The sequence below is a fragment of the Mauremys mutica genome, chromosome 13, assembly GCF_020497125.1.
Source record: "Mauremys mutica isolate MM-2020 ecotype Southern chromosome 13, ASM2049712v1, whole genome shotgun sequence".
Taxonomy (NCBI): domain Eukaryota; kingdom Metazoa; phylum Chordata; order Testudines; family Geoemydidae; genus Mauremys; species Mauremys mutica.
Genome location: NC_059084.1, coordinates 30,332,112 through 30,354,411, shown reverse-complemented (window position 1 = coordinate 30,354,411; position 22,300 = coordinate 30,332,112). Strand labels below are relative to the sequence as shown.

Below are 22,300 nucleotides of genomic sequence, written 5' to 3'. Positions count from 1 at the left end.
ATAGATATTTTGTGGGGAGGCAGCACGGGTTAGAGGTGGTACCTAGCAGTTTAACATCCAAGAGCTGCAGCCCCAGGCAACTGGCATCCCTGCCTGTGCCCTGCTTTCTCCTCCTCTCCCGCGGCGAGCGAGGATGCACTGCAAAGCCTTGCACATTCCAGCTTTACACATTGTGTTTTTGTGCAGGAAATTTCACATCCGGGAAATGAAAGGCGAGCAAAGACGTGGAATGCAAAGGGAAGAGTTTTTTTTATTTTTCTGGTTGGAGCAAGTAAAACCCCCCTTGATTGGAGGATGCAATGGAAATTCGGGTTTGCCCCCTGCCTCAAGCCCCGGGAACTTGCAGCCGCCGTTGCCCTGCGCGGCAGAGCTGGAAGCCGAGAGGGGGCGAGAAGCAGCGCCGAGGGGGGGCAGGGGCTGCAGAGCCGGGTGGCTCGAGGGGGAAGGGGGCTGCACGGCCTCGGCCCAGCCAATCCCAGCAGCGATCACATCAATGCAAATAGGAGCACAATGGAGCTAGCAATAAGCGCGCTGCAGCCAAGCTTGAGAGGGGCTGCGCGTGGCTGACGGGCAGGCCGGCCAATGGCAGGCGGGCGGGCCGGCCAGGGGCCAGTGGCGGCGGCGCGGGGGTGGGCCGGGCCAGGCTAGGCTGCGCGCGCGGGGCGGCTGGCTAAACTTCACCAAATAATAGCTGGCTGGGCTTTGGCTGCCGCAGGAGCCATTTTAGGTAAGTTCTGCGCCCAACTTCGGCTGCGGCGGCTGCCCGGGCTGGCCTGGGTGCGGGGCGCCGCCCGATGAATGATCTCGGCGGCCGGGGCCCGCGCGGGGACGGCGACGGCGGGGCCGGGCCGGCTCGGTCCATGGCTAGGGGCTCCGTCCTTGGGCTGCGGCCCGGCCCGACGGGTCACACCTGTGGGGGCGGCGCGGCGCGGGCCGGCGCGTTGTGTTGCGGGCGCTCCCCGGGGCCGGGCTCCCCGCGGGCAGGGGCTGTTCCCCTCCCCCCGGCAGCGGTTGCTGTGAGGGGGGCGGGACCGTCTGCACCGGAGAAGTTGTGGCCCGCGGCCAGCGCTCCGCCCTCCCGCGGCCCCGGCCCGCCGCCCGGGACGATCCCTGGCCGGAGCTGGGTCGAGCCTGGTTGGTAGGTGCGGGGGCAGCCCGCCCTCCTGCCGCGGAGCTTTGCGCGCTCACCTGCGCGCTGCCCGCGGGCCGCCAGGTGCGGGCATCCCTTGCTGGCCGTTGGGGGCGGGGAGGCTGCAATTCTCCGGCAGTATACGGGCCCGAAGTGTGCCCCTGCCACGGGGGCTCTGTGGCTGGCATAGTGCGATGTGAAACCAGCCTGATACCATGGCACTGGGCAGTCCCTCCAAAGTGAGCCCGTTTGTAGTGACACGGGGCACTGCGGGCCCGGATGGCATCATACAGAAAATCGGAGCCAGTGACGAACCATTGCCACTGTGTGCCAGTAACCCTCAAAGGAAGTATGCTACAGTTGGAGGTGAAACCAGGTGGTGTTCAGAGTCAGTGCAGTCTTATGTAAAGTATCCGCTGTGGTTGTATGTATGGGTCTAGGGCAACTGATGTGATTTAGGATCTTTGTTTACCAATGAGTAGTTAAAAATCAGATATGCCAGCAGATGTTGGGTACCATGCTGCCTGAGTAGGATGGTGAAGAGGGCTGCTTTGAACATATATATGGATTCAACACACTCCTATGGCAAAGCTATTTAATAGCTGTGTCCGAAGAGTATCGGCAGTGCAACATTTCTGGCTGTCTATTCTGTATTTTGGTTAGAATTATAGCAAAGTAAATTAATAATTAAGTCTTTAAACTGTAAGGCTAGCAGAGAAACCCCTTCAAAGGCCAGGATACCATCTTTAAGGGCTTCCTGCCAACTGACCTATGGCAAGCAAGGTCATCTTCCACCTTGTATTGATTAGGAGAAATAAATGAATGCTATTAAGGAGCAACCCTTCCTACAGAAGCATCTAATCTGTTCTGCCTCTCTTGCTGTATGCAAAGCAGACACAGATCTATTGTGACATTGCAGCCATGTCACAATAGAATGGCATCACTGGCACATTAGAGCCATATCTCATTCATGCTGCAGTCATCTCAGGGTTAGCTAGCAGTTATGTTACAAAGCTTTAATCCTGATCATTTTGATGATTACTTTGTGGAATTATCTGTATCCTTACCAGTGACTTTACTGATAATCAGAATAGATTTCTTAGTGTTGATCAGTAGGATTCTTAGGGTAAATGTTCCGAGAAGTCAGAGAGAGACCTACAAACAATATAGAGATATTACTGGCTAGTGGCACACTTAATGGCTGAGGTTTTCTCTATTTATCAATTTACTTTCCTGACTATTGTGCTAAACTCACAGTAAAGTTAGTAGCTGAGGAGGATGAGTACACAGACTCTGTAGGGGCACAGGGAGCTGGTCTTGCTGGGACGGCTGCTGGCCTTTGATGTAGGAAATCCTTTTACTAACTTTGGTATGAAAAGTGCTCAGTTTATGTTTTTGCAATAAGTGTCTCAACTCACTCAAGAAATAGTCTCCTCCTTCCCCTTACCCCCTCTTTAGGAAACATGGCAGATGCTTTCTGGAGCTAAAGAATGTTGGGTTGCTATTATTAGGTCAATAGAGTAGCAGAACAGATTGAATGGTGCTCCATAAGGGTTAGATTATCCCATGCACCTATATAGAAGGCTCTGATTCCTTTCTCTGTAATTGCTGGCATCATTGAAGTGGTGTCTTTGGGAATGGCCTGACTGTTAAGAGTAGTACTCCCAGACTGCCTCTCATTTCAAAGCCTTTCATTTACAGGTTTACAGATGCTTGGTAGGTGGCACTGCTCATATTGCTGAATTGTCACAGTTTCAGGTTGGTTAGAATATAGCCAAATGAGAGGGAAAGTTGAGCAGTGCTCATGTGATCCCACTTCAGCATGTTAACATTGTTCCCACAATCATATCCATGTTATAGATAAGATAGTAGCTGCTCCAGTGCTGTCTTTGGTCTCTTGTTTACTTCATTCAGGTGGCATCTCTGTCATGTTCTTCTCCAGAAGAGAATTAATTTTGGGCCACCCAGCACCATAAATGCTTCAAACTTTACGCTTTTGCACAAGAAATAAATCCCTCTTGGAGAAAATTGGCTGGTTCACTTGTAGGTGCTGCCCCCTCTGCTCTAGTTCTGTTTGGAGCTGCCATACCCAGGTGTCCTCCTCACTGACTTGGTAGAGAAATTATTGTTCTTCCAGTACTGACTCTTAATACTGTTTTCTCTTTAGTTTTGAGATGTTGAAGGTTAAATAAATTTGAGTAAATGAGCAACCTTTTAAAATCACCTGCTAAGGAAAGGTCAGCAACTCCCTCTGGGGCCTTGGATGTGTCACTTGCATAATCTGTGCCTTAGTTTCCCCTTCTATAAGGAGTGTGTGTGCACATAGCAGAGATGTGTTGAAAGTTAATGAATGATGTCTCTATAACACTTTGAAGGTCTAAAGTATGATATAGTATGCAATATTATTAGGATTACATATCAGCAAAACCTCTGTGGACACTTTGTCAGGGGTTGGCAACCTTCGGCATGCAGCCCGTCAGAGTAATCCACTGGCAGGCCGCAAGACATTTTGTGTACATTGACCGGCCGCAGGCACGGCCCCCTGCAGCTCCCATTGGCTGGGAACGGTGAACCGATGGGAGCTGCGGGGGGCCATGCCAGCGGATGGTCAACATAAACAAAATGTCTTGCAGCCTGCCAGTGGATTACTCTGATGGGCTGCATGCGAAGGTTGCCAACTCCTGCTTTATGTAGTAGCATTTAAAATGTTGCAAAATAAAAAGTAATATTTTAAACTGATAATGCAAGCTTGGTTCTTCACTCATTGGGATCTGCAGACAATGTCTTGAAACTGTTGCTGTCTTTTCTTTCTTAACGTCCAAAGCATCTAAACACAGCCATGGATTGCAATATTTCTCAGAAAGTAGCCGTTCCTTTTCAGGGGTCACTGCACCTGTGTTAACAATTAACTAGCTTGACCCTCTGAAATTAGCAAACTTTTTGCACCATTTTTCTGTGGTGTGTGACTAAAGTATGTCCTTTTTGGAGGGTGTCATTAAGCTTTGTCACTATCTATTTCGGTGTGTTATATAGCAGTTTGCTAGGTGGAGAGAACTGTGCCTTATTTAACTAGTTACATTAACCCTTCTTTCCATTCTCTTATATATCAAAATTAGGAAATAGGCCCTTTCTGTGCTACCAGTCTTTATTAGTAGTTGATTTCAGTAGTTTTCTGGGCCCTTTGTCAATGTTGCTAGATCCAGTAATGCATATCTTTTTGCGATCCGCTGATTTCTAGTGACTCAGTGAATTGTTGGTGTTCAGAAATGGAGATGTTCCTTATGTTGCACTGTTGCATCTCTGAATGAGAAACAAATGCCTAAATTTCTTTCCCTAGAATTGTGGTTTCATAATTTTTAAGATTAATATCCGTCGAGGGAGTCTTAATATTTTCTCCATAATAACTTCTCCAGGGACATAAAGTTTTACAGGTAGATGATGCAAAGTATTTTATTTAATGGTGTCTTATTTCTAAAGTCATTTGCTCATGCAAACTAACTCATTTTAAAGAGGGTAGCAGCTAAACTTCTGGCCTTGCAGAGCAGCGAGACTGTTGGCTATGGGGCTTTTGTGCTTTTGTATGAACTTGTGGTGTTCTGGCCTGAGCTCTTGGAGATAAGAGCTAGTATCTTGCACATCGATTTGCAGGAGGGATTTGCTCTTGAAAAGGAGAGAGAGAAGGATTGATCAGGCTCCTGTTCCTGGTGATCCATTAATAAAGGAATGTGGATTTGGTGTGTTGAGTACAGAGGAAGCAGGCAGGTTCCTAGGACATTCTCTGAAGTTGTCTTAAAGGAACACTGCTGAGTCCTGTGAGCCCTAAACTTAGATTCTGTCCAGAGGTCAACAGAACCTTACATGAGTAGAAGAGATTTTTAATTATTACTTTAATTAAGAGTGAAAGCTCTTTTTGCTTTCAGGGAGGTAGATTTTAACCCTCCCCTGAAATGTTTGAAAGGCAGATACTGCAGCCTTGTGCTACCACGTGGAAGCAGAGAGAGAGCTGCTGCCAGGAAGTGGAAGTGCCCAGTGTCCAAGCTGGATGAAGTGCAGAAAGCAAACTCCACAAAGGGAGTAACCTGTGGGCGTTTAGTAACAACCACACATGGATACAATGGTGGCCTATTTTGATTTAAGATACCTCAAAAAATATTCCTCTAGGCACCTTGACAAATAATAGAAAATCAGAGTTACCTTTGCCCCCAAAGCAATGGTACTGTACACTAGATATTATTGCAGTCTGTTAGTATATTGGTGGTTGCCCCAAGGTCCTGATTGGCATGGGGGTCCCAGTGTGCCAAGTCTCTACAGGCACCTGGGGATAGACAATGCCTGCCCTAAAGAGCTTGCAGTAGAATTTCTAGATGGCTAACTGAGTGAGAGAGTTGGGGACAATCTTGCTGACATCGTTACAAAAGAATGAGTCTTCAGAGAAATACAAAAAACGTGTGTGTGTGTGTGTGTGTGTGTGTAAACTCATAATATTAAAAAAACCTCCAAAATCAAAAAATCTCAGATTCCCCTAATATTTCAGGCTGGTAGAATATTTTCTTTCTATGTGTTAGGACAATGCATCCGACCATCACAATCTTCCCTTATATGGGATTATCTAGCATGCAGTCTAGCAATCGGACAGTATGCGGCTATTATTATTTATTTAATATTGATGTTGTGGTTGTGCCCGGAGGAACTGCTTTCAACTCTGCTCTTGGGTTTTAATGCTCAAGACAGGCACTTGATGGTCAGGTAGGAGAATGTTTCCCGGGGGCTATTCTGTGGCCTGCGTTGTGCAGGAGGTCAGACTAGATTATCATAATGGTCCCTTCTGATCTTAAAGTCTATGATTCTATACAGCAGGTTTGTGAGCTCCCTGGGAAGTGAGTGAGAATTGGGGGTACTGTGCCTTTGGTAGGAGGCATACCTCACCTGTTGGGATTGAGCCCCAAAAGCTTCAAGGAGAGGTAGGCACTTGAATGACATTATTAGTTAATAGCATATAGGGATGTTCACCCCTTCACCACTGTAAGGCCCCTTTCCATGGAGGAAGTGAGGCAGTGCTTCAGCCAGAAACTGTTTCCTTACTGCTTGGGGAGTTGTATTCTCTAGGGGCAATAATACCTGGTTTGCAATGGGTGTAAACCCCACTGTGAAACCAGGAACAATGGGAGGAGCAAATCTGCCTAGCCGTTCTAAGTATGGAGGCAAGTGAGGGGTGAATTCAATAGCGTGTGTGGAGAAGGCTGCACGCCAATGGAGTTTGTTTTTAATCACAATGTGCTGTTTCTAAAAGTTGTGCAGAGAGGCCACTAGTTCCAGTTTATGTTCCTAGTGTGAGTACGTGCAACGTTCAGGTTGCACAGTGACAGTAAATAAAAGTCAAGACATGCCAACCGTAAGCATCTCACAGTGGCCTTATCCGGTCCCTGCTGCATGCAAGTTGTATTTGCCATTCTTCTCTCTCATTCTTTATGTACTTCAATTTATTTTTGTTGATATTTAGTATATTACAGTTGCTATAGGATCCCTAATTTTGGCAATCTGCCTTTCTCCCTAGCTTTGACTGCACAGTCTCATTGTTGCATTAACAGTTTTTAGCTTTTAATTTTCTTTTTTTTAATTCTGTGATGTTAAGATGTAACCCTCTCCAGCCAGTAGCTCACTGGGAGGGATGGACTCGGATGGGTCCAGAGGCTGGAACTCTCTCGGATGTCTGCCTTGAGACAGCTCTCAGCCAGGTTGGGATTACAGAACAGCAGCTTCTTGAGTCACTTTTGGGTGGCTGCATCCTTGCCATGGAAACGTCTTTTTCCAGATGGAAATGAGGAATGTGTGAGGGTATAGCAAATTTCCGAGACTCCCAAAGTCCTGAGAGTTTTGGAGCCCAGTTTGCTCAAGTTAAAAAACAACCAACCAACCCAGCCAATGATTCTTAGGACTGAGCCCAGACTGGGAAAGCTTCACCCCAAAGGAGAGTTGTTCTGAGTGTCCAAAATGGACATGCAATGGAATCTTCCATACTAGGAGCACTACCAGCACAATGCAGACATCCCTGCTTATTCCAAAGGGTGCTAGACTCTCTTCCAGCAAAAGAGAAGAAAGTAGAGAGGGATAGTAGATTCTCAATCTGGAATGGACCATTAGATCATCTGGTCTGACCTCCTAGTTAAAAATGTGTGTCTTATTTCCAATCTGATAGATAAGTGAATGTGAGACAGCTGCCCTTGGATATGCTGTGAGGGGACATGGGGCAGGTGTGCTGGGACACCACTCTAGCTCAGGAGGAAACACTGTGACACAAACAGGGAGAGGGTGTGGGGGTGATTTGTTAAAGGAAAAAAACCCTAACTTGAGAGGGTTTCTTGGAAATTTTGGGTGCCTTATTTTTGGTGAGACACCTTGGATCACACTCTGAAGTGGTGAGTGCTCCCAGCTCCGGCTGAAGTTGATGGGAACCTCCCTGAATTTTAGACTCAAGGTGTCTCTAGTTGGGCACCCAAAACCAGTGGCTACTTTCAAAAATTTTGACCCATGTGTATTTATTAAAAACCTACATTTGTCGTGAGGATTTAGGAAGCAAATTGTCCTTTGTTGTATTAAACCTCTCTCTTTGCAAGCCATGGAGGAAACTGAAAAATTGGGGTTGGTCACTTACTGTCATTTACACAGGACATTCTGTGGTCTCTCCTCCACTTTTGTGTGTGCCCATTTGAGTGAATATACACAATGAGCTCACTTTAATAACTATTTCTGGCATCATTATAACAATGTAACTGGTTCCAGGTGTGTTCCCCTTATTACATATTGACGGTTTTGCTCAAACTGGTAGTCTCTCTGAAACCAGAGTGAATTTCTTAAGTACAGCCACTAGGCACACACAAACCCACACAATGTACATTCCATCCCAAAATGAGGCCAGCACTAGGTTCTGGGTGAAGTTTTACCTGCCCAGAAGTCAGGAAATTCCAAGTGATGGTTCTTAGAAGAACTCTTAACTCTGCTCTTTGCACATATATAATAAGTCATTAAGGTTAACCCTATCTACAGAAATAAACATCAGTGCTTTGCTACTTATGAGGAGTTAGCACTTCTATTCCTATGGAAACCATAGCCTTGAGTTTCCTGGCTTTTGTGCATATAAACACCTGAAACATAACGCTGAATTAACATGGGTTTTAAATTTAATGTTCTTGTTTTTTTACAAAATAAAATAGTGATTAAATGCATTGTGTGTATTTGTTAAACATCTGAGAAGAGAGAAGAATGGAGTTCTTTCTGAGATTCCCAGGTTACTGTCTGGATCCGATACTCAGTTCTTGCTTAAGCCAGGAAGGAAAATACGTTATCTGTGTGTACAGTGTGCTGCTCTTTTTTAGTTTATCTTTTAAAGGTTTGGAAAACCTACTTTTCTTATTGATCTGTCTTGGTTCCTGTGTGGTGCCCTTCACGGGGGGGGCGGGTGTTTGAGCACTTCCCAGAATACATGTATGAGCACATGAAGCCATATATGTTTCACTCTCCTTGCTCCAGCCAGTCAGGCCTGGCGCTGTTTGTTCTTGGTGTGGTGTTATTGTGGGCAGGCTGACGGGAGCAGCGCTTGCAGTTAGCTGTGAAGACGCTGAGGTTTGTGGTCACCCTGATCTTTCGATAGACAGTTACTCTCTCGATGACTGGCCCACAAATCTGTATTTCCTACACACATACAAGCCTAGTTCTTGAGGGCAATGGTTACCTTGCTTCACTGGAATGTAGCTGGCTTGGCCACTCTTGGAGTTAGCTTGGGCCAGTCCCATGAAGTGTTTGGAGATGAGGACTGAGCTCTTGAATTTGCCCTGGTATCCCACTGGAAGCCAGCATATAAAGTGGCTTTCTGCTGCCTGTGGTGCTGTGCGGATGGCTGCATGTTTAATTAAATGTAGCTTTTTCAAGGATGGTGGTTTCATACCCAGGTGTAACAGATTACAGTAATGAGTCCTGCAGGGTCTGAGTGCTATGCCTAAGTCTGACAGGAGGGAGGGTGCAGTGCTCTGGGCAGCTATCTCTGGAATGGGAGTTCTGTGGCTGTGTGTCCAGTTGCTTTATGAAATGCAGGCAGACACTGGGGCCACAAGCTCCCCTGCTGAGCTGAGGGTGATGTTAGAGAGGTGCTAAGCTCTTAGTGCTTCACTCTCCCCACCAGCCTCTCCTTGATTTTCCTGGTTTCAGCTGCCGCTCTTCATCCAGTCACTGCTCATGGAAACAGTGCTACTTGTGCCTGATATGAAGGAGGGTGGTCATCCATGCTGTCCTGATGTCCCCAGTGACTTCAAGTAAATGAGAGCCACGTGGGGGAGAGGATGGATCCCAGTGAGATGAGGGCTGGGGTAATGGAGCAACAGGTGACCATCTTGACTGGGTGAGGCCTGAGGGGAGCCGTGGAAGCCATCTTGGTGCGATCCTGCTAAGCCTGTCCCATCTCTGAGTGGGATGTGCCGAAGACTTGTGGTTGAGATGCTGGGCAAAGAGATCTGGGCAAGTCACTGTACCTCTCTGGGTGTCATTCCCCATTTGTAAAATGGGGATAACTTGTCTGCTCCATCCCCCCAGGGCTGTGGGGAGGGGGGATGCCATGGTGATGGGAACCACAGAGCATCTAAATAGAGGTTGTCAGTGACTAGTGCTGCCTGCCCGCTCCTCTTGCACTGATTAGCAGGAGCTGGTCAGATGGCTGTCTATTCACTTCTGTGAGCCTGTGGACTGGCTGCAGGTGTCTCTAATGATCAGCATTCTAGGTGGTAACTGGCATTACCTGTTTCTGCCACGTACGCTTTGGATTGGGGAGGTGAGATGTTGGGGTGAGTTGTGGGGTTCCCCATGGATCCAAAGCATGGCCAATGTGCTGTGCACCTCTTAGCTGCCAGGAGGGGCACAGCAGTACTCCAGCAGAGAAGAATGTGAGGGCATAATGCTTCCTGTTGAGGGTTTCAGGGCTTGCAATGGGCTAGGTTCTGTTGGAAAGGGGATTCTGTAAAAATGACCTCCTGGGGCTCCATGTTTATCATCCCTTCATCACTAGCTGCAGATCATATGTGCTCGGTTTTAAGATTGAAAAGATGTACACACCACCGGTTCTGCATACTTCCCCAATCTAGGCTCGCTCTTTCTCCAACAATGAAAGTACTGCAGTCTGCCTTTGTGACACCTGTGCATTCCCATTAGCCTTCCCTGGGTTTGTACAGGTCTTACCAATTGGAACTTAGGCATCTTCAAGAAAATTGGTTGCCAGGGAATCTAGCTGCCTCTTCTGGAGCAGCGTTGTTGGCTCTGCAGGTCTGACAGGAGTTAAAAGCAGTAAAACTTTACTTTAATAAAGTCATCTGACTTTGATGCACATTGGGGCAGGTCTAGAGTAAGAAGGGGCTGCTTCTCAGTAACCGCTCTTCAGAACATTTTATTTTATCTCTTCAAAGGTTTGAAGTGCTATGATAGGTGCATATCCAGAGCTCTTGGTGTGTAGCCTGTGCATTACACATTACAACCTAAACAGGCCTGCCCATGAATGTGCGCCTCTCACCCACACCTTCCTCAACAGCCTGAACAAGCTTTACAGAGTGCTTGGAAGGATGAGAAAGTGAGGGGAGGTTCCAAAATGAAGGATTCCTGCCATCCAGACAGCAACCTGCTAGCAGTACCCTCTGTTTGGTAATGAGGGACACCAGCTCAAGTGACTCTTAAAACATGCTAGAATACATGACACACATAGGCATGAGGACAGTTGCCACAGAGCATTTCCTCGCAGCGTTTCCGGCTGGAGGGATTCTCTCCCAGTGGTTCCAGGATGTTCCAATGCTTTTAGGATGAGAATAATGAGAACTGTCTTCCCAAAGAGTAACTTCAAAAATCAGTTCAGAGCCCCTGGAAATGTGGGCTTGGCCAGGAAGTGCCTTGCCAGTGATATGGTGGGGTCCCTAGCAGGTCCACAGGGTGAAGGATTATATGGTAGGATAACATTAATGCCCGAGGGGTGGAAACATCACTTCTACGGGGCTGCAATGGCTCCAGCTGGAGATGGGAACCATTGCTCCGTGAAGGGCACTTGTTAAACCCAGGGGACAATAGATTTTGCTTCAATGTTCTCAACTGCCCATGTTTCTATAGAGCCTCAGGGGCAGGCTGAGGTGCTAGGCACAGAGCAGCTGCTGCCATCTTGGATTAATCCTTCTGTGCTAGCTTCTCTTCGTCTCATGGTTTTGTTTTTTTTTTCTCTAGTACAAGGGAGGCTAAAAAGCATCGGAGAGTCAGGGAGCCCCTCAAATGTGGCACAGACTGTGGTACATCTATGTAAGATTGACTATTTCAAATCCTGGGTGTCTGCAGTGGTTGCCTGCCCCTTTGCTGCCTGCTCCTCTGCTGTCACATGGACAGTATGCCTGGTAATGAATGTCATCAGGCTGTGTGGTGTCTGTAAGCCATACCCCCAGTAGGGGGAAGCATGAAGAGCACGGCCAGAGCAGGCTCCTGGGGAAAAGCTACCCGAGTTGGACAAAGCACCTCCCTGAGTGCAGGAGACTTCTCACTTCCAGAGAGAACGAAGTGGGCTCCCTGTCCTGGGAGCCAGGTGTGCAGGCAGATGCAGAGGGGGTGGGGCCATAGTGCTGCTGCCACCTGTCTCCTTATTTGGCTAGTGGCTAGTGCCATGGCAGGTGTCCTTGTTCTGCCTCCTCTACCCCCCAGATTCCTGCATGTGAGTTTATACATGTAATTCTGCTCACGGCTGAAATTTAATGTCCAGGCTATAATCTAGGCCCCTGGGAACAGGAGCTTACAGTGGCAGCATTGACCCAGCCTTGCATAAAGTGCCCTCACTTCTGAAGGCTGCTTTAACATGGCTTATAAATAACAATTCAAAATGCACAGTACACATTCTGCAGACAACATACTGTGTGTGCAAAGTACATTGCCCCGTCCTAAGAGCATGCAGCATAGAGCCCAGAGAGGTACAGGGATGGAGAATGGAGCGAGTGGTCTTAGAAAGAATTCCTCCTGCAGTTCCACTGTGCGAGTCTCTGGTGTGAGTGCCCTGGCATGTAGTGCACTCCACAAAAGCAGAGCAAGGCTTGTACTCACTATGCTGTCTGTACTGCAGTGACACATCAGAGAGCAGGGTTCCTATTTTGCTAGGCGCTGTGTAAGATGGTCTCTGCCCTGCAGAGCTTACAGTCTGAAAACCAGCTAAATGGCCTTAATGTAGACCAATTTAAAGGCTGTCTGCCATGATGAGCTTGTGCAACCTGGTAAATATTTACTAGAGGAGAATCTGGTCAGTAAAATATGAAATCTGTTTCTGTGGTTCACTTGTTAGGGGTAAGGTCATCCCTATCAAGATCTCCCAGCAGGGGTTGCACTCTGCTGCAGTGTCAGAGACAGGCAGGATACTGATGTCTATAGCCAAGAATCTCAATGCATGCTAGAAACATTAGTTCAATTCCTCAGCCTCCCATGAGGTAAGGTATTTTTGTTATCCCCATTTTACAGATGAGGGAATTGAGGCACAGAGGGTACTTTGATGAGTCAGTTATTGTGGATACTGGGTGCTGAGTGCAGCCTCATGAGAATTTTCTCCTTTCTGGTATCTGACAGCTGCTGTACTGAGTGGATGACAGGACCTGGGAGGAGAGGGCCAACATTTTTCAAAAGTGGCCTGTGATTTTAGGTGTCCTAGTCTGTGGGTGCTCAACTTGGGACATTAATGCTTGTTTTTTTTCAGAGGTGCTGAGCCCTTGACTAATAACCTTCAGGGGAGCTGCAGGTGCTCAGCACCTCTGGAAAGCCTGTGTCTCAAGTGGAAAACTTTGGTCTAAGTAACTTACTTAAGACCACACACTGAATTCGTGGTGGAGATGGAAATAGAAGTCAAGACACCTAAGTCAGCTCCCTGCTTCAGCAGGAGTGTGGCATTGTTGTCCAAGCTCTCAGGTTAAGGCTCAGGGATGTGCATCAGGCCAGCAGAAATGCAATCTTTTTCCTTTCAGACAACAACAAAATGTTATTGTCACTCTCTTTTGTGATAAAGCTGCATCAAAAGTAGCTGAAGTTTGAAGGTTGAATCGTGGCTATAATTGTCCCTCCATAGGGTGTGGAGCCTTTGTGGAGTGTGAGGAAAATGGATTTAAGTAATAGTAATTTGAAGTAATATTCGATTGAAACTAGTAATACCGCACATGCTCAGTAAACCATCTTGAGTATGTCTACATTGCAACAAAAAAACCTGTGGCACCGGGTGTCAGATCCTGGGTCAAATGACTCAGGTTTGGGTTTATGGGACTAAAATTTGCAGTATAGATGTTCCGGCTTTGACTGGACCCTGGGCTCCAGCCTGAATCCGAATGCCTACACTGCAATTTTTAGACCCGTGGCCTAAGCACTGCAAGGCAGAGTCAGCTGACCTGGCCAGACAAGGCTGTGCTGTGGGTCTTATTGCAGTGTAGACGTTACCTTGTGGTTCTGTTCTGAAAAGTGACAACATGGCACTGTGGGGCTCCACATTCTTTATGACTGGTCTGCTATCCAAGCTGAGTTCTGCCCTGCTTGTGCACCATTGCCAGTATTAAAGGTTCTCTGAGCGGAATGACGCTGTTGGTGACACCTGGGCAAGGCCTTCAGTGGGGTTGTGCTGGTGGCCTAGAGGTTGGAGTTCATTTAACATTTCCCACGATGCATGAGCTGGAAAGTCTCTAGAGCTATTGATGCTGCAGGGATGACAGCAGTTAAAAGCAGCATAAAATTATTTATTGGGTAGCCAGCATTGTAGCTCTGCCCCAGTATATCCAGGCAGCAGATCTGTGCAGTAAGGTGTGTTTGTTTTTACAGACTCCTCAGAATGGAAAGGCAATTCAAACCTGGGAAGTTGTGCTTTGTGGGAGACTGCATGTGTGTGCATGCATGGGTATCCTGGCAAGAATGCTGTCACCCTACACAGCTTGCCTTGAGTCTGCTTCCGAACCTAGCCCCTCCCAACCCTTTGTGCTTTATGAGAGCATTAGTGCCCATGCTGAATCTGGCTTCTGGCTCAGAAGCCCCTGAGCCTGGGAGCAGTGTTCCCTGTTAACAAAATTTATTCCACGCATGTATATAAAAAAATTATGTGCATCAATATGGAGGTGATGTGTGGTGGGGGTGGGGCCGAGGGGTTCGGAGTGTGGGAGGGGGCTCAGAGCTAGGGCAGAGGGTTGGGGTGTGGGAGGATGAGGGCTCTGGCTGGGGTGGGGATGAGGGGTGCGGTGTGCAGCTCAAGACTGGGGCAGAGGGTTGGGGTGTGGGGGGATGAGGGCTGTAGCTAGGGGTGAAAGCTCTGGGGTGGGGCCAGGGATGAGAGGTTCAGGGTGCAGGAGCGAGCTCAGGGCTGGGGCAGAGGGTTGGGGTGCGGGCTTTGGGGTGGGGCTGGGGATGAGGGGTGTGGGGTGCAGGCTGCACTAGATCTGTGGTGGAGAGAGAGGACTCCCCACCCACCCCTCAGCCCCCTCTTACCACAGCAGCTCACGGTGCCTCTCCCCGGCCATGGCAAATCTGGCAGGGTCGGGGCAGGGGCTCCCCTCTCCTGCCTGCCTTGTGGCTGCGCAACTTACAGGGAACTTAGCTTGGAAGGGCTCTTCCTTCTCCATGTCTGCAGGACCTGCCCCCTGCTGGCATTGGGAGGCCTCTGGGCTCTCTGGGACACAAGCCCCAGGTGTTCAAAGCAGCTGGTTGGGTTGTGGATTCCCAGGACAGTGAGGAGAAGGTGGAAAATAGGGTCCAGGCTTGTCTTTGGCTGTCTTATCCTGGCAGGTGAGCTGGTTGTTCTCTGGCTCCCTATCTGAGGAGCTCCAATTTCACTTCCACCATCTCCTAGCACATTCCACAGCCCTGCTGCCTTCATGGAGGTCCTGCGTGGTCCTATAAATGCTGTGCCAGGGCATGTGTTAATGGCATGGTCACAGAAGTGGGTGTTCCCAAGATGTTCTGCCCTCCCACTGCATGCAGGAAGTTTCTATCTTTGCAAGAGTCAGCTGCAATTAAAAAAAAAAAAAATTAAAGGTAGGAAATGAGATGCTAAAATCACCCATATCCAGGAATGTGGACTTACTGTCTGCAGAGGGTACATGTGTTTCTCTTCTGCTCCCCCAAGGAAAGCTCTGCAAGGTTCATCCTGAGTGCAGCTGTGGCCTTCCCTCCCACTTAGAGGCAGTGTGGATTGGGGGGCAGCAGCCTGTAACCAGGGCCGGCTCCAGGAACCAACGGAGGAAGCACATGCCTGGGGTGGCACATGCCTGGGGTGGCACATGCCTGGGGTGGCACATGCCTGGGGTGGCACATGCCTGGGGTGGCATTCCATTCATTCTTGGGGCAGCACAGTCCGAGTGGCTTTTTCGCTTGGGGCAGCAAAAATAGTAGAGCCGGCCCTGCCTGTAACCCTGCAGATCGGGGACGGCTCTGTCAATGGCCTGTCTCTGAGCACTGCCCTCTGTCTGGGAGCAACGTGCACGATCAAGTGTTGGATCTAGCTCAGTGATTCTGAAACTTTCTGTATTGGTGGCCCCTTTCATGCAGCAATTTAAAATTAAAATTAAAAATAGGGGGAGGAGTAATTTAATTTAATTTTAACAGGGGCTTGGGCCCGTCAGCCCCATGCATGGCCAGGCTCCAGCCTGTCGGCCCCATGGGGCTTATAGCTTGTGACCCCCTGAGGGGTCATGACCCCCAGTTTGAGAACCCCTGGCTCCTAGAGGACTTGCTCAGTGGAAACCTCAGGGTTTGAAGGAGAGTAAGATGTGGGATTGCTGCAGAGGGCTGGGTGGGCTCCCAGAGAGGGAGGAGCAGATTTAACAGCCACTTTCCCCCACCCCTGTCACCAGTTACACATGCTTAGACTCCTCCCTGCCTGTTGTGCTGGAGGAGAGGCACACCTCCCCTATGTGTTTTCTGCCAACTTTTCATGGACTATGTTCAATGTAATGTTCAGAAACAGAGCATATCAGAATTTGGTTGCTGAGAACATGAAGGGTTCACTCAGCCTGTCTATGTGGTGACATAGATGAACTCCCACAATGGAATGCATTCATACTTAGGGAGGAGAGCAGTCAGAGAAAATGCTACATCTGTGAACATGGCTGTGCTAATGCTGCAACAGAAAATGAATTTGTGGCGCCTCCTGACATTTGGGTGCTAGATTGCTCCTCTGGGACTTCATTTCATTGGTACCATCATGGAGAGATGTGGATGCAGGCCCACCTGCTGTAACTCTGCATTGGGAGAAGGTGGGCATTTTTATGAGCATGCACCGAATGGTGATTTCAGACAACCATAATTTCATGATCCTGTAGCTGCTGATTGTGAGAAGTCAGAGGGGAAGCAAAGAAACTGCCATATGCTAGGCAGTTCTCACGTAGAAGGATTGAGATGGTGGCCTGTGGACCTCTGGGTCAAGCCTCCTCAGAGGTTCAGGGATATCTGCCATCACTTGCTGCTGGAGCCTGCCTGCTGGTGTTCTTGCCACCGTGCCATCCAGGCCTGCTTGGAATAGGTGGCTCAAAAGCTGCAGTGCCCCTGCTGCAGGGCAGGGGCTGCGGTTGTCTGTCTCTCACCTGCCAGCTCCCTTTTACTGTCAGCACAGCTGCTGGGCTGCATAGAGCTGCTTTTTCAGGTTTCTCTTGCTGCTGCTGAGGATTAAAATCCACACCGGATTAAACTGTCTGGGACCCACAAGCCATTGTCTGGAGCCTGATTCTTGGCCAGCTGATTTAAAGACACTAGAGTTAGGTTCGGTTGAAGGAGAAACCTATGACATACATGGCTGCTCCCCACCACAAGGGCAGCTGAGTAGGAGATGCTGAGAATGGGCGAAGGGAGAGAGATGTAGCTGGTACTAAGCTAGGATACAGGTGGTGTGTGTGTGTTGCGGGGGGGGCAATGTTTGTGTTGGTGCAGTGTTACCATGGCCGAGGGCTCACTGTAACACAGGAGAAGAGCAGTGATTCCTTCCAAAACCCTGCTGTCATTCCCACCTCTCAGTCTGGTGACTAGCGGTGGTGTCCATCCCTGCCCTGGGAGATGCCGTGAGGTCCCCTCAGCCTGGGAAGTGCAGCAATGCAGGGCCCAAGAAGTGAACAATGGGGGATGAAGACTTTCAGGGCTGTTGCAGGACAATGTTTGCTTTCATTTGAGTAGCTTCTTAACCAAATAATAGAACTTAATTTACAGCAAGTCTACAGATCAGCTTTCTTGTCTGTTCTCAGGTTGAGGTACACTGTCTATGTCCCTTCTCCAACTGTCAGATTATCCAGTAGGCTTGGTACTCATTGCTGCGTGCCTTATTGTGTGAAGACATAGATCTAACTCTCCGCCTTGTTTGGTGGTTTTCCTTTCCCTTGAGCTGAGATGTCCTGCTCAGACTCCTGGCTCCAAATTGCAGTGTTCACTGTGAGGTGAGGAGGGTTCCCAGGAAGGTTTATGTTTTGTAAGGTGTCGAATGTCCTGTGTCTACAGGGTTTGCAGTCACCAAATTGAGATGGGAATGTGTGGTTATTTCTTGCCTGTCCGTTGTGAGTACTGTTTCTCATCTGCATTATGCCATGCTGCTGCTTCCTTTCCCAGCAGATGCTGGTTGAGAGCTGGGTCCCAGGGATGATGTCAGTGTTGCTGCATGGATTGGCCAGCAGGGGACAGTGCATGGTGTAGCCAGGATCCTGTTTTTCTCAAGCGACCTAGAATGCCAAGTCTGAATGCTCAGCCGCAGGCAGTGCTGTTAAGTATCTCCAGATTTAAGATCAGAATATTTTAGGAGACGACAACAACCCTGAAGCATTAAATGTCATTTCCTCATTTCTGTGCGCTTGCACAGCACTCTGAGGGAGCCCGGCCCAGGCTGTGCTCATGGAGCTCCGCGGGGCATTTGCTCCCCAGCAAAGGGATCCCTCTGCTTCTGAACTCGGACTCCTCCTTTGCCAGTCAATTGGGTTGCTCAAAACACATGCTGCAGTTCCCCACCCCCATCCCTGGTATAATATTGGCTGGGCCAGTGGACTTATTCCTACCAGGTTTCTGCTGGTGGCATTGATCCAGGAAGCAGAGAATATGCACTGTTAGAGCAGCTGCTGGGATGAAGAGGCCAGCAATGAAAAGAGGAGCGCTCGGCTCACTGAGAAGCTAAAGTACAGGCCTACAACTCCCAGGAATTGGGGATGTGGAGGGGAGTGAGTGTGTGTGTGTGTACATCTGCCCCCAAGAGGTTCTATCTCCACATCCTGCTCATTAGAGAGGGAGATTCTTCTGCCTTGACCTTGTAGTGAGGTTACAGGCTCTCAGCCCTCTGCCTAGCAATGCTGCCCCTTCCTTTCACTGAACTGCTGGATTATTTTTCACTTGGAAAAATTGCACCCAAATAATCCCATCCCCTTCTCCACCCAAATTTAGGAATGAAGCAGGGTCTGGAGGAGGGGACTGCAGAGCCCTGGGATGGGAATTCAAGTCTTTGCTCCAGATTGACCATTTCCAGGGAGTATGGGCCCCCTTTGATTCCTCAGGCAGTGAAATGGGAATGCAGTGGGGCTACTTCTCTGCTGCACAAGGCTGGAGTTTTAGTGTGGATTTCCACAGTGAATGCACTGAGCAGCTGCAGATACATAAACAAATTCTGCTGCAGAAAGAAACTGTGGGGAGAGGTGGGTTCTGCTGCTGCCAGGGATGCATAAATGGGCAGCCTGCAAATGGAGTAACTCCTAATGGTGAACAGATGCCTCTGCCAGGTGCCTGGGAGGAGGGAGCCCCCATAATACAGCAGCCTGTAGAATGGCGAGTATGCAGTAGCGCAGTGGTTCTCAAACTGGGTGTTGGAACCCCAAAATGGGTTGTGATCCTGTTTTAATGGGGTCACTGGGGCTGGCTTAGACTTGTTGGGACCTGGGGCCAAAGCGCAAACCCCACTGTCCAGTGCTGAAGTTGAAGCCCGAGCCAACTGCGTGGGGCCAAAGCCCAGTGGCTTCAGTCCTGGGCAGTGGGGCTCAGGTTACAGACCCCCTGCCTGGGGCTTCAGCCCTTGGGTTTTGGCTTTGCCCCTTCTTTTCCCCCTGCTCCCCCTGCTTGAGAAACCTTGAGAAACTACTGCAAGGTTTCTCAAACTTCACTGCACCATGATCCCCTTCTGACAACAAAAACTACTCCATGACCCCAGGAGGGGGAACTAAGCTTGCTCAAGCCCTGCTGTCCGAGTGGGAGGGGCAGCAGGGCTCAGGCTTTGGCCCCTCCCACTCAGACAGCAGGGCTTGAGCAAGCTTAGTTCCCCCTCCTGGGGTCATGGAGTAGTTTTTGTTGTCAGAAGGGGATCATGGTGCAGTGAAGTTTGAGAAACCTTGCAGTAGTGTAACGGCTGTGGGGGGCATTGCCTCCCCTTAAGGAGAGGCTTTGCTGGGCCCTGCTGCCCTCCTGGAGCAGCATGCTGATGTGCTGCATTGGTTAGATGGGGAGGGGTGAGGGAGGGAAATAGCCATCAATCTTAGCTGTGCCCCATTGCTATTTACAGACACTGAGCTATCCCCTCTAATGCATCTTCCTTAGCAGAGTCCCTCTCACCACTCAAACCACAGGAATGTAGTTTTTTTTTGAGTTCCTCCCACTGGATTGCGCCAGAGGTACCCTGGCTTCAAGCTCCAGTGGCTTTGCTGGCTGAGACGTGTCCAGCTGAGCAGCCCTGCCTGGGAACAAGAGCTGATAAGGTAGCAGGAACAAAACAGCCCAGGAGGCTGTGTGGGCCTTTCCTTTTGTTGTTCAGTGAATCAAAGAGGGTCTTGGAGAAGCCAAGCAGACTGACAAGGCAGGTACCCAGGGCCCATTGCATGTCCGCTAACACCTGGTCTATGCCAGCAGCTCTTGCTGACAGCCTTGCCAGACGTGTGTTAGGTACAGATGGCAGTTCTTTATTATCTATGTTGTATTTGTGCCTAGGGCCCAGCCCCATTGTGTTTGGTTGCAGTTAGCCTTTCTAACTGACATCTCTGACAGAACAGCTGCCATGGCATGGAGCAGTCGATGGCAGTGGGAGCATCCCCCCCGATGGGTAGGTATTAGCGGTCTAGGAATCTCTCTGTGTTTCCCTACATGTACACCATTCTGTCACATGGGATCCAGCACAAAGCTCTGCTGATCTCCTCTTCTCCTCCCCCGCGCAAACTGTGACCTGTAGCTCCTGATGTCCCAGAGCTGGGCCCCACTGACATTACTGATTCTTAGCTGCACTCCCTGCAATTCCTGCCCTGGACCCATCCTTGAAGCAGACCACAACTGAGATGCTTTGTCCCTCACCTCACTTCCAATTACACTTATCTCCTGTATTCACTTACTTTGTATGGGTCCAACCCCCTGTTGTCTCTTTAGATTGGGGTGAGGATCCTGGCACGCTTTGGGGTGCTATACAATGGGCAGTGAAGAGTCTGGTTGAATCGGGTTTCCCAGCCCATATAATGGGGCGTCCTGAGGGCGCCAGTCCTGTCTTCCTGGTCAGTGTGGAGATAAGAGGTGCTGTTTCTCTGCCATGGCTTAGTGTAACAGCTCTGGCAGTTTCTAGGATGCTGCTGGGATGGAGAGGGGCCCAGCAAAGACACTGATGTGAACATCTCCCTTGTGTAGAAGTCCTGAAACATTCATCCTGTGACCATCCACAACCAAGGTGGTGACAGCATAGGTCAGCCTGCACTCCATGTTTGTTTGTTCTCAGGGTTGGTGTTCTGGTTATGCCCAACTGACAGCCCTGGTCCCATGCTGTCTCACAGTGGGCGTGGTACTGAGCTTTGCTGTGACTGGGGGAGATAGCACCCACTGCCCCTGGGGTGGGGATGGCCGGATCTATATGGGGTTTGGTTTGGTTTAAGATCTGCTATCTCTTGGACTGCCAGGGTTAGAAATGATGCCTGTTCACTTGGGGGGACCCACATACCTCACTAGGCGGGACGAAGGGAAGGGATTAATGTCCTACAGGGAGAGCCAGGCTAGGAGCTGGCCAGGTTGAAGAGCAGCAAGGTGAGTGATTAAACAGGAAGGGAGTGGTTTGGAGCTCTGGGGGAAGGGACTCTTTCTCTGCTCCCCCAGCCCAGGGAGCCTGCTGCAGCCAACCTGGCAGTGTCCTGAGGAGTATGTGCTGCTTGAAGAGGCTCCTATCTGAGGTTGATTCTCTCTCCTGTGTATATGTGGACTGATCAGAGCCTGTGGGTACTCGATGCAGACTCAGCCCCTCAGTCCCTTGGGCTCCTGCTGTCTAGAAACAGGCCAGAGGCTTAAATTGTCCTTCGCAGCTCCTGGCCTGCATTCACAGGGGCCATAAGCACAATTACAGACTGTACACCGGGCAGAGCAGGATGCTTTCAGCATCCCAAGCGTCTTAGGCTAATTGTAGCACACCACTCTGCCAGCCCACCTCCGTTCTGACCTGCAGCTCCCTCGGCTATTTCAGTGCTGGGTCTCTCCTGCGTGGACACTGCTCACAGTACTCTGTTGTTTGGAGGGTCTGTTGCTACAAAATAAACTCTTCATTTCACACAAGCAATCCAGGTATGAAATGAGACTTCACTCTTAAACTACAGCTCTGTCTGGAGTGCGAGCCAAGAGACGGCTTGTTTCTTTCAAAATCAGTACCCCCATGACCTTTTTTATACAGTCCTTGTCCCTTCTTTATCTGCCCCTCTTGTCTGTGGAGTCTAACCCCCCTCTTTGGGGCTTGAACTAGGTCTGCTGAGTGCCTCTGAAATGCACATCTATGTTGCTATGCCTTTACAAAATCACTTCTCTGGGGTGGAAGCTGCAGGAGGCACTTTGGAGGGGGAGGGGGTGCACAGTGTCATGACTCAGTGGGACTTTGATTAGCACCCTTTGTCAGGAAGAAATGCCATATGATCTTTAGTGGCACTCTGAAGCTACTGTGGTGTTGCCAGCATTAGTGTATCAACTCTTCTCTTGTGTCTGGACAGGGGAGGACCTCCTACCCATCTAGCTGTGATGTCTTGGGAACATAGCAGTAGACAGACTGGCACAGACCCAGGTCTGTCTACCCCAGGGGTTCTCAAACTGGGGGTCGGGACCCCTTGGGGTCACGAGGTTATTACATGGGGGCTCATGAACTGTCAGCCTCCATCCCAAACCCTGCTTTGCTTCCAGCATTAATAGTGGTGTTAA

General features: G+C 49.4%; 1 protein-coding gene across 7 annotated transcripts in view; it reads left to right on the top strand.

Moving 5' to 3' along the window:
* The first annotated feature begins 640 nt into the window (after window positions 1-640).
* CHD6 (chromodomain helicase DNA binding protein 6) overlaps window positions 641-22,300 on the top strand; it is a 217,412-nt gene continuing 195,752 nt past the window's right edge. For 3 of the 7 annotated variants that reach the window (XM_044985565.1, XM_044985564.1, XM_044985558.1), the window contains exon 1: window positions 643-727. The gene's annotated coding sequence lies outside the window, so the exon portion shown is untranslated. Of the gene's footprint in view, window positions 728-22,300 lie in introns of all 7 variants that reach the window. The other 4 variants (XM_044985567.1, XM_044985566.1, XM_044985568.1 and 1 more) reach the window with 3 other exon arrangements.